This window comes from Nyctereutes procyonoides, unplaced genomic scaffold (genome assembly GCF_905146905.1).
Source record: "Nyctereutes procyonoides isolate TBG_1078 unplaced genomic scaffold, NYPRO_anot_genome, whole genome shotgun sequence".
Classification (NCBI taxonomy): Eukaryota; Metazoa; Chordata; class Mammalia; order Carnivora; family Canidae; genus Nyctereutes; species Nyctereutes procyonoides.
In genome coordinates this window covers 6973006-6988548 of record NW_026575133.1, presented here as the reverse complement: position 1 = coordinate 6988548, position 15543 = coordinate 6973006, and the positions used below count along the sequence as shown (strand labels likewise).

Here is a 15543-nt window from a genome sequence, read left to right as displayed (position 1 = left end):
TGACAGCAGCAAATAGAAGAGCTTGGATCCCAAAGGAACATTGTGTGATTTGAAAAGGTACAGGATTTTAAAGAGTTTTAATGTAGCTATGTATTTTTAGCAAAACCTACAAGAAGAAGTGGGCATTAGATAAAAGTATTTCTTGCAAACCGTTTGGGAATTGGCTCAGTGAAAATTTACTCTGTGGCCATAGTAAATATAACTTATTTCTGAAAGAGAACATGTATCCCTGTAAGTTTGAGTGAAAAGTCTACAAACCTACCTGGAGTTTGAAAGGTCAGGAAAGGTTTCTGTAGATTGCAGCTTATTGAGGTACAATTGATACATAATAAACTGCACTTATTTAAAGTACACAATTTTTGTTAAGTTTTGACATATATATGTACATGAAGCTTTCACTACAATCAAGATAATGAACATATCCATCCCCTTCCAAAGTTTTCTTGAATCTCTTTATGTCCTTCCTACCATCTCTTACCACCTCTATCACTTGCTTTCTATCTCTGGGCAATGCCAGTCAGCTTTCTTTCACTACAGATTGGTTTGCTTTATCCCTTTTGTTGAGACTATTTATGAAAACTCTCTCCTGTATCATGTGAAAATTGGAGGGGGTTTGGAACAAGTACTAGGAGAAAGGATAGAAGCAAACAGTGGAAAAGAAGAATTACCTAGGAGGAGAATATTTTTTTCTAATACATTTTCTTTTTTCGAGCAGTAGAGGAAGACTTTTAAGAGCCACAAATAGCTTTGCAATGATGTCATAGGCAGTGGGAGGAGGGCCTTGTATTAGTAGGATGTTTTCACCTGCAGGTATCAAAAAACTCTGACTTAAACTACCTTGAACAATAGGAAAATTATTTCACTTTGTAAGAATTCTAAGGAATGATGGTTCCAGAAAGGTGTGATCTGATGCTTAACAGTGTTTGCAAGGACCCAGGTGTTTTCTTTCTCCACTCTGTCAGTATAATAGTTTTAGCATCAGGTCAACAAGTTCCCTGAGAATAGCAAGTTCTAGTTGTCGTATCAAGACTCATGGTCTCTTTTTTTAGGAGCTAGGAAGTCTTCATGAGAACCCTCTAGCAGATTTCTATTGCCAAATATGCTCAGTGTTCCTTACATGGTTTGTATCTACCAGCTTTACCAGTATCCTTGTTTTTGAGATCGTAGACTTTTTTTCCGAGGGTGAAGAGCTGCCCTAGAGGCCTTAGCATCCATTGATAGGTGAATAAAGATGTTTTTCAGTGAGGAAAGGAAGTAGAGTTGGAGTGGGGGAGATGTTTTATAGAAGCCTGACATACCTACTCAGTTGGCCATGTGCATAGTCAAATGAGGTAAGCCCTTATAGCTACAGCAGCAAGATATGAGAGCATATCTGGGCATGCTCAAATCTGCCAAGGGAGAGCACAGATAGGAAAATTAAAAATGTCACTAACTGAAACACAACAGAACATATTTCAGTGTTTTCCATTTTGTATAAAGTATGATGGAAAAATATTTAGTTTTTTAAGTCAGGTTTTTTAAGTTATAATTTACATGTATGGTAAAATTCACCGTCTTTAATATACAGTTCTTTTTTTTTTTAAAGATTTTATTTATTTATTCATGATAGACATAGAGGGAGAAAGAGGCAGAGACACAGGCAGAGGGAGAAGCAGGCTCCATGCAGGGAGCCCGACGTGGGACTTGATCCCAGGACTCCAAGATCGCGCCCCGGGCCAAAGGCAGGCGCTAAACCGCTGAGCCACCCAGGGATCCCCTAATATACAGTTCTGAGTTTTGATAAATGTGTATAGAAAAAAGTCTACAATCTCGAAAACAAGGATATTGGTAAAGCTGGGTAGATGCAAACCATGTAAGGAACACTGAGCACATTTGGCAATAGAAATCTGCTAGAGGGTTCTCATGAAGACTTCCTAGCTCCTAAAAAAAGAGACCATGAGTCTTGATACGACAACTGGAACTTGGTATTCTCAGCTCTCATATCTTGCTGCTGTAGCTGCAATAGGTCCGCTAAACTGCTGAGCCACCCAGGCTGCCCTCATTATGGTTTTAATGTGTATTTCCCAAATGAATAATGATGTTGAACATCTTTCCTATTCTTATTTGCCATCTTCTTTGGTTTTGAAGATCTTTTGCCTATTAAAAAAAACATTGCATACCCACGTTCATGGCAACATTATTTATAATAGCCAAAAGATGAAAGCAACACAAATGGCCACTAAAGGATGAATGGATAAGTAAAATGTGGTGTATACATTGAATGGAATACTATGCAGTCTTTTAAAGGAAGGGAGGGGCAGCCCGGGTGGCTCAGTGGTTTATCACTGCCTTTAGCCCAGGGCGTCACCCTGGAGACCTGGGATCGAGTCCCATGTTGGGCTCCCTGCATGGAAGCCTGCTTCTCCCTCTGTCTGTATCTCTGCGTCTTTCTCTCTCAGTGTCTCTCACGAATAAATAAAATAAAATATAAAAAATAAAATAAAATATAAAATAAAATGGAAGGCAGTCTTTTATATGCTACAGTGTGGATGAATGTTGAGAACATCATGCTAAGTGAAATAAGCAAGTCACAAAAGGACAATACTGTATGGTCCCATTTATGTGAGATATCTAAAGTAGTCAAATTTGTAGATACAGAAAGAATGGTGGTTACCAAGGGATGGGGGAGGGTGCAAAGGAAGTTATTTAACAACTAGGACTTCACTTCTGCAAGGAAAAAAGGTTCTGCAAATCTGTTTTGCAACAATGTAAGTGTGCTTAACACTGTGGAACGATACACTTAAAAATGGCTAAGACGGCAAATTTTATATGTGTTTTTTTTCTACCACACACACAAACTAAACTCTAGACTTTATTTGGATTCTACTACTTTTTCCTCTAATGTCCTTTCTGGATTCCAGAATTCTATCCATGTTACATTTAGTTTTAATATCTCTTTAGTTTCTTACAGTCTGACAGTTTCTTAGTATTTCTTCGTTTTTCATGATTTTGACAGTTTTGAGGAGAATCTTCCTCAATTTTGTCTGTCTCATGATTTATTCAGGGTTGGACTGGGGTTCTGGGTTTTCAGGAAGAATGCCACAAAGTGGCCTTTTCATCACATTTGGGTATATGTTATTAACCTTTATCACTAACCCATTATTTAGAGTTCTTCTTTAAGGAGAAATGGTTGTTTGATTTTTTAATTTTGAGATGTGAGATTTCTTTGTGTGTGTGTATGATTTATTTTTTATTTTATTTAAATTCAATTAATTAACATATAATGTATTATTGGTTTTAGACATAGAGGTCAGTGATTCATCAGTCATATAATAACGCAGTGCTCATTACATCACGTGCCCTCCTAAATGTTCATCACCCAGTCACCCCGTCCTTCCACCCTCCTCCCCTCTAGCAACCCTATGGTTTGTTTCCTATGATTAAGAGTTTCTTATGGTTTATCTTCCGCTCTGATTTTGTCTGTTTTATTTTTTTCCTCTCTTCCCCTATGATCCTCTGTTTTGTTTCTTAAATTCCACAACAGTGAGATCATATGATAATTGTCTTTCTCTAGTTAACTTATTTCACTTAGCAAAATATCATCTAGTTCAGTCCATATTATTGCAAATGGAAAGATTTCTTTTGATGACTGAGTAGTATTCCATTGTGTGTGTGTGTGTGTGTGTGTGTGTGTGTATGTGTGTATGTGTATCCCACATCTTCTTTATCCATTCACCTGTTGGTAGACATTTGGGCTCTTTCCCTGGTTTGGCTATTGTGGACATTGCTACTATAAACATTGGGATGCAGGTGTCCCTTCAGATCACTACATTTGTGTCTTTGTGGTAAATACCCAGTAGTGCAATTGGTGGCTCATAAGGTAGCTCTATATTTTCAGCTTTTTGAGGAACCTCCATACTGTTTTCCAGAGTGGCTGCACCGGCTTGCATTCCCACCAACAGTGTAAGAGGATTCCCCTTTCTCCTCATGCGTGCCAGCATCTGTCATTTCCTGACTTGTTAATTTTAGCCATTCTGACTGTTGTGAGGTATTATCTCATTGTGGTTTTGATTTGTATTTCCTTGATGGTGAGCATTTTTTCATGTGTCTGTTGGTCATTTGTATGTCTTCTATGTCTTCTTTGAAGAAATGTCTATTTTGCACACTGGTCCTTTATTGGTTATGTGTTTTACAAATATTTTCTTTCAGATTGTAGCTTGTATTTTCATTTTCTTAATGTCTTTCAAAGACTTTTTTTTTTAAAGATTTTTATTAATTTAAGAGAGAGAGAGAGAGCATGCATGAACTTGAGCAGGGGGAGGAGCAGAGGAGAACGGAGAGGGAGGGGAAAGAATCTTGAGTAGACTTCACACTTGAGCACAGAGCCTGATGTGGGGCTCAGTCACACAACCCTGAGATCATGACCTGAACCAAAACCAAGCGTTGGACACTTAACTGACTGAGTGACCCAGGCACCCCATTTGTTTTTTCTTATCAAATAATGATACTTATTTTTCAGTCCCATCTACCTATTAGGGAAAGATTTTTGTTATGATACACCTAGCAGATTTCCATTTTTCTTGGTTGCAAACTACCAAAGAAGTTTTAAATTTTGATTAGTTTATTAATTTTTTCTTTTATGGGTTTGTGCTTTTTGTGTAGTATCTAAGAAATCTTTCTCTAACCCAAGGATAAAATTATTATCTCTCTTTTTTTTTCTAGGGGTTTTAGGGTTTTAGTACTTTATATTTAGATCTGAGATTCAGTTCAAGTTAATTTCTCTATATACTGCTAGGTTTGGATTGGGGTTCATGTTTTACATATGCAGGTCCACTTGTTTCAGCACCATTTGTTGAGTGGTGTTTCTTTCTCTATTGAATTGCTTTGTCAAAAATCAGTTGACTTTACATGTGTAAATATTCTATTCTGTTGCTGTATGTATCTTTTCTTTCACAAATAACGCTGCCTTGATTACTATAAAAGTAATTCTTGAAAGCAGATAGTGTGAGTCCTTCAACTTTGTTCTTTTTTTAAAAGATTTTAAGTGTTTTTGTTTTATTTTACAGAGCACGAAAAAGAGAGTGAGTGTGAGTAGGAGGAAGGACAGAGGGAGAGTGAGAGGGAGAAGGAGAGAAGAAGATTCCTTCCTGAGCACATAGCCTGATGCAGGGCTTGATTTCACAACCCTGAGATCATGACCTGAGCCAAAATCTAGAATTGGACACCTAACCAATTGAGCTACCCAGGCACCCCAGGATTTTTTTTTGAAGATTTTACGGTAATCGTTACACCCAAAGTGGGACTTGAACTCACAATCCTGAGATCAAGAGCCTCATGCTCCACTGACTGAGCTAGCTCCTCAGTTTTATTCTGTCTCAAAATTGTTTTGGCTATCTTAGATACTTTTTCATATGAATTTAAGTATATGTTTTTGTTAAAACCCTACTGGGATTTTAATTAAGATTAGGATGAATCTAGGAGCACTTGGGTGGCTCAGTCAGTTAAGTGTCTGCCTTCTGCTTGAGTCATGATCCCAGAGTCCTGGGATGGAGCCCCACATTGGGCTCCCTGCTCAGCTGAGAATTTGCTTTTTCCCTCTTCCTCTGCCCCTCCCCCTGCTTGTGTGCTCTCTCTCACGATCACTCTCAAATAAATAAAATCTTTTAAAAAGACAAAAATTTTAAAATAGATTATGATGAATCTATAGATCATTTTTGGGAAAATTGACATCTTAATACAACTTATAGCCTGTGAACATTTATTGAAGTATTTGATTTTTCTCATCAAACATATTGCACATGCTGCACATAGTTTATTATATTTATCTCAAAGCATTTCATGGAATCTGGTGCTGTTGGAAATGGTATTTTTTTAGAACTTCAATTTTTATTTGCTCATTGCTAATATATAGAAGCACTGTTGATTTCTGAATTTACTTTGTATCCTGTCATCTTGCTAAACTCACTTACTAGATTTAGTAGCTTATAATCTTTTTAGAATTTTCTATGTGAACAGCTGTGTAGTTTGTAAATAAAAGAGTTTTATTCCTTTCGGGGCACCTGGGTGGCTCAGTTGGTTAAGTGTCTGCCTTTGGCTCAGGTCATGATCTCACAGTCCTGGGATCAAATCTCACATTGGGCTCCCTGCTCAGTGGAGAGTTTGCTGCTTTTCCCTCTCTCTACACCCCATTCCCTCACTCATGCCCCCCCAAATAAATAAGTAAAATATTTTAAAAATGAGTCTTATTCCTTTTATTCTAATCTGTATGCCTTTTATTTCTTTTTCTTGCCTTATTTCACTGGTTAGGACCTCCAGTAGCATATTACTTTATTTTATTTTTTAAAAGATTTTATTTTATTTATTCATGAGAGACACAAAGAGAGGCAGAGACATAGACAGAGGGAGAAGCAGACTCCCCATGGGGAGCCTAGTGCAGGACTCGATCCCAGGACCCTGGGATCACAACCTGAACCAAAGGCAGACACTCAACCGCTGAGCCACCCAGGTGCCCCTCCAGTAGTATATTAAATCAGAGTGGTGAGAATTGATATATTTGTCTTTTTTACAATCTTAAGATAATAAGGATTCAGTTATTCTTCATTAAGTATGATGTTAGCTATAGGTTTTTTCTTTTTTTTTAAGGTTTTATTTGTTTATTCATGAGAGACAGAGAGAGAGAGAGAGAGAGAGAGAGAGAGGTAGAGACACGGGCAGAGGGAGAAGCAAGCTCCATGCAGGGAGCCTGATGTGGGACTCGATTCCGGGACTCCAGGATCACGCCCTGAGCCGAAGGCAGACATTCAACCACCGAGCCACCCAGGTGTCCCTGCTATGGGTTTTTTAATAGATGCCTTTCATCAGGCTGAAGAGATTCCTTTTTGTTTCTAGTTGCCTGAGAGTTATTTTCATTAATGAATGTCAGATTCTGACATTTTAAAATTTTAGCATAGGGATTGCCTGGATGGCTCAGTTAAGCATCTGACTCTTGATTTTGGCTCTGGTCATGATCTCAGGATCTTGGGATTGAGCCTTGCATTGGGCTCAGCACTCAGCGGGGGTCGGCTTGAGGATTCTCTCCCTTTCCTTCTGCTCCCCTCCCATTTGTGCTCTCTCTCTCTCAAATAAATAAATCTTATTTAATAGTTTCTACTGTTCTATCTTTAGGTTCGCTGACTCCTGTGTCAGTCTATTCTGTTATTAAGCCCATCTAGTGAGTTTTTGTTTTACATAATATATATTTTATTTCTAAATGTTTCAATTGGGGGATCCCTGGGTGGCGCAGCGGTTTGGCGCCTGCCTTTGGCCCAGGGCGCAATCCTGGAGACCCAGGATCGAATCCCACATCGGGCTCCCGGTGCATGGAGCCTGCTTCTCCCTCTGCCTATGTCTCTGCGCCTCTCTCTCTCTCTCTCTCTCTCTGTTGACTATCATAAATAAATAAAAAATAAAAAAAATAAATGTTTCAATTGGTTTTTCTTTTTAAAAAAAATTTAAAATTATTTTAAAATTATTTTTTAGTTTTTTAAACTGATTTTATCCATTTATTCATGAGAGATGCAGAGAGACCTAGGTAGAGGGAGAAGCAGGCTCCCTGTGTAGAGCCCTATGCAGGACTCGATCCCAGGGCCCCTGGAACATGACCTGAGCCAAAGGCAGATGCTCAACTACTGGGCCACCCAGGTGCCCCTTTTTAAACTTTTTAAAAGATTTTATTTATTTATTTGACCAAGAGAGAAAGAGCAAAGCAATGGAGTGGCAGGCAAAGGGAGAGGGAGAAGCAGGCTCCCTGGTGATCAGGGAGCTGGATGTGGGGCTCAGTCCCAGAACCCTGGGATCATGACCTGAGCCGAAGGCAGATGCTTAACTGATTGAACCACCCAGGCACCCCTCTTTTTTATAATTTCAGTTACTCTGCTGAGAAGTCCTATCTTACCATTCACTTAAGTGTGTATGCCTTTTTTTCATGGAATATAGTCATAATAGTTGCTTTAAAGCCTTTGATAATTTTAAAGTGTGTCATTTCAGACCTTTGTTTTTTCTCTTGAGGATTGGTCACATTTTCCTCCTTTATTGTGTATTCTGATTCTTTGTATGTCCTGGTGCTTCATAAATTGAATAATTTTGGATTATATCTTAGACATTTTTAATGTTATGTTGTGTAGACTCTGGGTTCTATTATAATCCTCTGGAGATTGGTTTGTTTGGTATTAGGAGGCAGTCAACCCAGATGGGGTTAGACTTGAAGTTCCTTCTCACCTTCTGTGGGTTGTGGTTCTAATACTTGTTGAGTTTTCAGAACCTTTTCTGAGCTGCTTTGGATCTGGTCCACACATGTACCACTCAAGTGTTAGTCAGAGACTTGGTTCAGATATCCATTTAGTTCTTAAAGCTTTTGCTTTGCTGCCTGTATCTATCTGTTCCATGTTTGTGTAAATTTTATATGCAGAATTCTCCTGATTTATCCAGGATTCTCTTTGTTCTCTGACCAGCAGAAGCTCCTTTTCCTGGTTTCTGTCTACAGAAAGGTGAGGTTTCTAGTGAAGTTTTAGCCATCCCACCAGCTTTTCCACCGTGTGTCTCTGTGAAAGCCTGAAAGAAAAATAGGAGAAAAGAAAATTAAAAAAAAAAAAAATTAATTTAAAAAAAAAAGGAGAAAAGAAAATTTGAAACTCCTTCTATGGATGTTTCTCCAGTTTTTGACTCCTTTCTGTAATCGGCCTGCTTATGCTTAATTTTTAGAGCCCCCAGATAGTTACTTTTTGTATTCAATACAGGATTTTTAGCAATAAACAGCAAGAAAGAAAGAGGCAGTAGTGGATTTTTCTCTCCCATGCTTGAAATGGCACCTCACCTTCATTTCCCCCTCCCACCGGTTTATTGAGAAATCATTGGCACACATCACTATGAAATCTAAGGCATACAGAATGATTGTTTGATTTGCATATATAGTGAAATGATTGCCACAATAGGTTCAGCTAAAATTTATCTTTTCACATAGAATAAAAAGAAAAAAGGAAGAAAGGAAAAAATTCTTTTTTCCTTGTGATAAGATGTGTTGTCAGGATTTATTCTCTTTCATAGGTTTCCTGTATATCATACAAAAAATGCTAGCTAAATCCTCATATTGTAAATTACATCCCTTATTTATCTTCTTTATCCTGTAACTGAAGTTTGTATCTTTTGACTACCTTTCTTCAATTCCTCTTCCCCCCACCCACCATTTCTGGTAGCTACAAGTCTGATCTCTTTTTTCATGGGTTTGGTTTTTGTTTTGTTTTTAGATTCCACATATAAGTAAGGTCATACAGTATTTGTCTTTCTCTGTGTCACTTATTAACATAATGTCTTTAGGGTCTATCCATATTGTCACAAATAGGGTTTCCTTCTGTTTTATGGCTGAATAATATTCCATTGTGTGTGTGTGTGTGTGTGTGTGTGTGTGTGTGTGTATATACATACATACATACATACATACCACAATTTTTTTTAAATTTATTTTTATTTATGATAGTCACAGAGAGAGAGGCAGAGAGGCAGAGACACAGGCAGAGAGAGAAGCAGGCTCCATGCACCAGGAGCCCGACGTGGGATTCGATCCCAGGTCTCCAGGATCGCGCCCTGGGCCAAAGGCAGGCGCCAAACTGCTGCGCCACCCAGGGATCCCCATACCACAATTTTTTATTCATTCATCCATTGATCGTCATTTAGGTTGTTTCCATGTCTTGGCTATTATGAATGATGTTGCTGTGAACATGGGATTGCAAATATCTTTTCAAATTAGTGTTTTGGTTTTCTTTGGATAAATACCCAGAAATGGAATTGCTAGATCATACTGTAGTTTTATGTTTAATTTTTAAAGGACCCTGGTACCGTTCTCTTTGGTGACTGTGTTAATTTACATTCCCACCAAAGTTCACGAGGGTTCATTTTTCTCTACTTTCTTGTCAACACTTGCTATTTCTTGTCTTTTTCATACTAGCCTTTCTGACGGGTGAGAGTGATATCATTGTGGTTTTGTGTTTTTTTTTTTTAAGATTTTATTTATTCATAGAGACAGAGAGAGAGGGGCAGAGACACAGGCAGAGGGAGAAGCAGGCTCCATACAGGAAGCCTGACGTGGGACTCGATCCCAGGTCTCCAGCATCACACCCTCGGCTGCAGGGGTTTTGGCACTAAACTGCTCGCCACCAGGGCTGCCCTCATTATGGTTTTGATTTGCATTTCTCTGATGAGTCATCGTGTTGAATATCTTTAAATATGTCCATTAGCCATCTATGTCTTCTCAGAAAAACATCTATTCAAATCTTCCACTCATTTAATTGCATTGTTTGGTTTTTGGTGTTGAGTTTAGGAGTTTTTTTATTTTGGATATTAACCCCTTATCATATATATAATTTGCAAATGTCTTCTCCCATTTAGTAGGCTTGTTTTGTTGATATTTTCCTTCCTTCTCTATGCAAACGCATTTTATTTTTGTTATAATCCTAATTATTTATTCCTGCTTTTCCCCCCTTTGCCTGAGGAGACAGATCCAGAAAAATATTGCTAAGATTGATGTCCAAGAGTCTATTGCCTATATTTCCTTTTAGGAGTTTTATGGTTTCAGATTTTACATTTAGGTCTTTAATCCATTTTGAGTTTATTGTATATGGTATAAGGAAGTGTAGCCTTTTTTGCATGTAGCTGTCCAGTTTTCCCAACACCATTTATTGAAGAGACTATCTCTTCTCCATTGTATATTCTTGCCTCCTTTGTCATAGATTAATAGATATGATTTTATTTCTGGATTCTCTACTCTGTTTCATCGATCTATGTGTCTGATTTTGTGCTAGTTCCATGCTGTTTTGGTTACTATAGCTTCGTAGTATAGTTTGAAATCTGGGGGCATGATATCTCCAGGTTTGTTCTTCTTTCTCAAGATTTCTGTGGCTATTCAGGATCTTTTGTGGTTCCATACAAATTTTATGATTATTTGCTCTATTTCTGTGAAAAGTGCTGTTGGTATTTGGATAGGGATTGCAGTGAATTTCTTTTCTTTTTTTTTTCTTTAAAGATTTATTTATTTATTTATGATAGACATAGAGAGAGAGAGAGGCAGAGACACAGGAGGAGGGAGAAGCGGGCTCCATGCCGGGAGCCCGACGTGGGACTCGATCCCGGGACTCCAGGATAGCGCCCTGGGCCAAAGGCAGGCGCTAAACTGCTGAGCCACCCAGGGATCCCCCTGCAGTGAATTTCTATATTGCTTTGGGTAGTATGGACATTTTTAACAATATAAATTCTTCCAATCTATGAGCAGGGGATATCTTTCTATTTATTTATGTCATCTTCAATTTCTTTCACCAGTGTCTTATAGTTCTCAGAGTCCCAGGTGTTTCACCTCTTAAATTTACTTGTAGGTATTTTAATCTTTTTGATGCCATTGTAAATGGGATTATTTTCTTAATTTCTCTTTCTAATTGTTGGTTATTAGTGAATGGAGACAGCAGATTTCTGTATATTAATTTTGTATCTTACTGCTTTACTGAATTCATTTATCAGTTCTAATAGTTTTTAGTGGAGTCTTTAGTGTTTCTATATATAGTATCATGTCATATGCAAATAGTGACAACTCTACTTTTTTCTTCCCGATTTGGATGTCTCTTCTGTATTTTTTAATACGCTGTTGATCTCATTAATCTTAGCTCATTTTATCCAGTGTAGTTTGCATTTCAGAAGGTTTTTTTCTTCCCTAAAAGTTCTTTTTGGTCTTCTTTTTTAATATGTCCATTTCTTTCCTCATTGTATTTGTATTTTTCTCAATCTTCCTGAGAATACAGAGCATATTTACACTAGTTGTTTTATTTATTTATTTTTTAAGATTCTATTTATTCATGAGACACAGAGAGAGAGAGGCAGAGACATAGGCAGAGGGAGAAACAGGCTCCCTGCGGGGAGCCTTACACGGGATTGGATCCCAGGACCCTGGGATCATGACCTGAGCCAAAGGCAGTCGCTCAACCATTGAGCCACCCAGGTGCCCCTACACTAGTTGTTTTAATGTATTTTTCTGTTAATTCTGCTAGTTTTTCTTCATGTTTAGATCTGTTTCGATTGGCTGGTTTTTCTCTTGCTTATTGGTTATATTTTTATGCTGCTTTGAATGCCTGGTGATTTTTAAATTGGATTTTAGACATTGTGATTTTAATGTTGTTAGTACTAGATTTTGTTAGTTTATATAATGTTAAACTTTGTTTTAGAAGGGGTTATGTTATTTGGAATCAGTTTTATCCTTTCAGGTTTGCATTTAAGAGTTTTCAGGGGAGGTTGGGAACAATCTTTAATATAGGCTAATTTGGCCCCATTACTAGTACAATATCCATCTGCAGACTCTGTCTGAAAACCAGTGTATGAGTAGATCTTTCTACTCTTACTGGTGGAAAGACAAATTATTTTATTTGTGGAGTCTTACATGAGCTTTACAATTTTTTTTCCTTTCCAGTGTTTTTTTGTGCCCAGCCTTGAGTATTTTCCTCTTCTCTATATACAGATCAATATTCAGCTAAGAGGATCCCTCTACACACCTCCAGAGTTCCCTGTTGAACACCCTCTTCTGCAGTACTCTGCCCCATTCTAGGTGCCTTGGCCTCTCTAAGTGTTGATCTCTATGTCTTTGGCTTGGCAAGACTTCTGGGTTCTGTTTAGGTTCTTCCTCCCTGCCCCACATGCTAGAAACTTCTCCATGCAGTAAGCTGGGGTAATCATAGGGCTCCCCTTGTTTTTTTTCTTCAGGGATCACAGTTCTGTATGCCTGTTGTCCAGTATCTTTTATTTTTAATCTTTATTTTTTAAATTTATTTTTAAAGGTTTATTTATTTATTAATGAGAGACACAGAGAGAGAGAGACAGAGACACAGGCAGAGGGAGAAGCAGGCTCCATGCAGGGAGTCTGAAGTGGGACTCAATCCCGGGTCTCCAGGATCACACCCTGGGCTGAAGGCGGTGCTAAACCGCTAGACCACCCGGGCTGCCCTGTTGTCCAATATCTTGTAGATGTTGTTTCATCTGTTCTGTCCAGTGTTCTGTCATTTGAGGTAGGAGGGTAAATTATGTCTTGTTCTCCTGTCATGGCTAGAAAAGGAAGGCTCACTGAAACACTTTTGATAAAAGCACACATTTAATACTCCTATGACATTAATTTACTGCAGTCAAGTCCACTGAATAGGAAGGCTCTCCAAAGAAGCTGCCCTGAACCATAAATGATACCATATTTTAAACTGTTTTTTTTAATTTAAAAAAAGATAATTACAAATACTAAAGAAAAAGCAAGATGGAAAGATTAAAAAATTTTACATTCCTCCCTTTCTAGTGCTACCATTGGTTTCATAGCAGTATATTAGCCTATGTGAATGCATAGTTTTACATAGTTATACTCATGTTATCCTTCTGTTTTGTGTTTTTCAAAACATATGTCATATGGGCAGTCCCGGTGGCTCAGCGGTTTAGTGCCGCCTTCAGCCCAGGGCCTGATCCTGGAGACCTGGGATCAAGTCCCACATCAGGCTCCCTGCATGGAGCCTGCTTCTCCCTCTGCCTGTGTCTCTGCCTCTCTCTCTCTCTCTCTCTCTCTCTCTCATGAATAAATAAATAAAATCTAAAAAAAAAAGTCATATTCTTTTTTTTTTGTAATTTTCTTAAGTCTTTCTCTCTCTGTCTTATTTTGTACAATGTGGGTATAGTTTATTTAACCATTCTTTTCATGGAAATTATGGTTGTTTCCAGTTTTTACTATTATAAAAATGTATAATACGGCTGTGTATATGTTACACATACATATGTAGTAAATCATTACTACATAATTTACTACATAAATGATTACCTTAACTTGAGGCTTTTAGGGAATTTTGAAATAATTTTGTGTTTAAATTTGGTAACAAAAAAGAATGTAAAAGCCTATGGCATTTCCAAGGGAATGCAGTAATGAGGTCATCTGGTGCCTGTTCACTAAGGAACAGAGCTGACAGAATGTTACAGAGAAATAATCCATTGACAGAGTTAAATACCTCTCTGAGGAAGGAGACGAAAATTCACCTCAACTCCATAAATGTTTTGGTCCCTACCGTCAGAGAATTTATGATCTAGTGGAGGATCTATTGAAAAACACATCTAAGGAGTTTCACAGTTGAGTTGATAAAGATATGTCTGACCTGCTGAAACAGTTGTGTTCATTGCACGACTAAGTTTTTTTTTTAAAGATTTTATTTATTTATTCATAGAGACACACACACACACACACACAGAGAGAGAGAGAGAGAGAGAGAGAGAGAGAGAGAGAGAGAGAGGCAGAGGGAGAAGCAGGCTCCATGCAGAGAGCCCGACGTGGGACTTGATCCAGGGTCTCCAGGATCACACCCTGGGCTGCAGGCGGCACTAAACCGCTGCGCCACCAGGGCTGCCCTGCACGACTAAATTTGCATGTACACTGAGTGAAACCGGATTGCAGACTGAGGAGCTTTAACTTGGAACTATACCAACTTACCTGGCACTAAATCTTGTAAATTAGAAAAGCAGTGTTCTGATAATATGTTTTATTAAGGCTTCCATAGTCTCTTCCATAAAATTGTATGAATTTATGAAAATGAGGTGTTGCTAGAACAGATGCAGAGCAGCCAGATGAATTTTCTTTCTCTGTTACAGCCGTAGGTCTTCCCTCTGATATAGCTGCTTCTGCTACTCCTTGCTAGAATACTGGCCAGGAATAGGTAGTGATGGTACTCAGGTATAAAGTTCCTAGGCACAGGTGCCTGGGTGGCTCAGCAGTTGAGCATCTGCCTTTGGCTCAGGGTTATGATCCCATAGTCCCAGGATCGAGGCCCACTTCAGGATCCTTGTATGGAGCCTATTTCTCCCTCTGCTTGTGTCTCTGCCTCTCTCTCTCTCTGTCACAAATAAATCAATAAAATCAATAAATCAATAAAGTTCCTAGACAGATTGGTTCCACATTTCTTTTTTTTTTTAAGATTTTATTTATTTATTCATGAAAGACACAGAGAGAGGCAGAGACACAGGAAGAGGGAGAAGCAGGCTCCCTGCGGAGAGCCTGAGAGGCTGATGTCAGACTCCACCCTTGAACTCCAGGATCACACCCTGAACCGTAAGGCAGATGCTCAACTGCTGAGCTACCCAGGCATCCCTGTTCCACATTTCTTAATGTTTTTTGGGCTCCACTTTACTTCCTTTGGGAAAGTCTCAAATTCATTCACTTGTTTGGGAGGCCATTTATCTAAATAATAATAGCTAATATTTATACAGCATTTATTATATGCCAGGCGCTGATCTAAGGTTTTATGTATATTAACATTTAATTTTCATAATAATCCTTTCATGTAAGTATTGCTATTATCTTAGTAAATGGCAGGGGCTGGAATTGGACTCTTGACAGTTGACTTTAGGGTTTATACACATAACTACTTACTATAAGTACATGCTCTGGAGTCATACCCTCCAGGTTCAATTTCTAGCTCAGTTACATATAACTGCTTGAATGACTTAGATAATTATCTCCTCTGAGCCTCAGTTTCCTCA

General features: G+C 38.3%; 1 protein-coding gene across 3 annotated transcripts in view; it reads left to right on the top strand.

Annotated features, from left to right (window-relative positions):
* ARMH3 (armadillo like helical domain containing 3) overlaps window positions 1-15543 on the top strand; it is a 187387-nt gene that overhangs the window by 84046 nt on the left and 87798 nt on the right. The gene's annotated exons all lie outside the window — the stretch shown is intronic.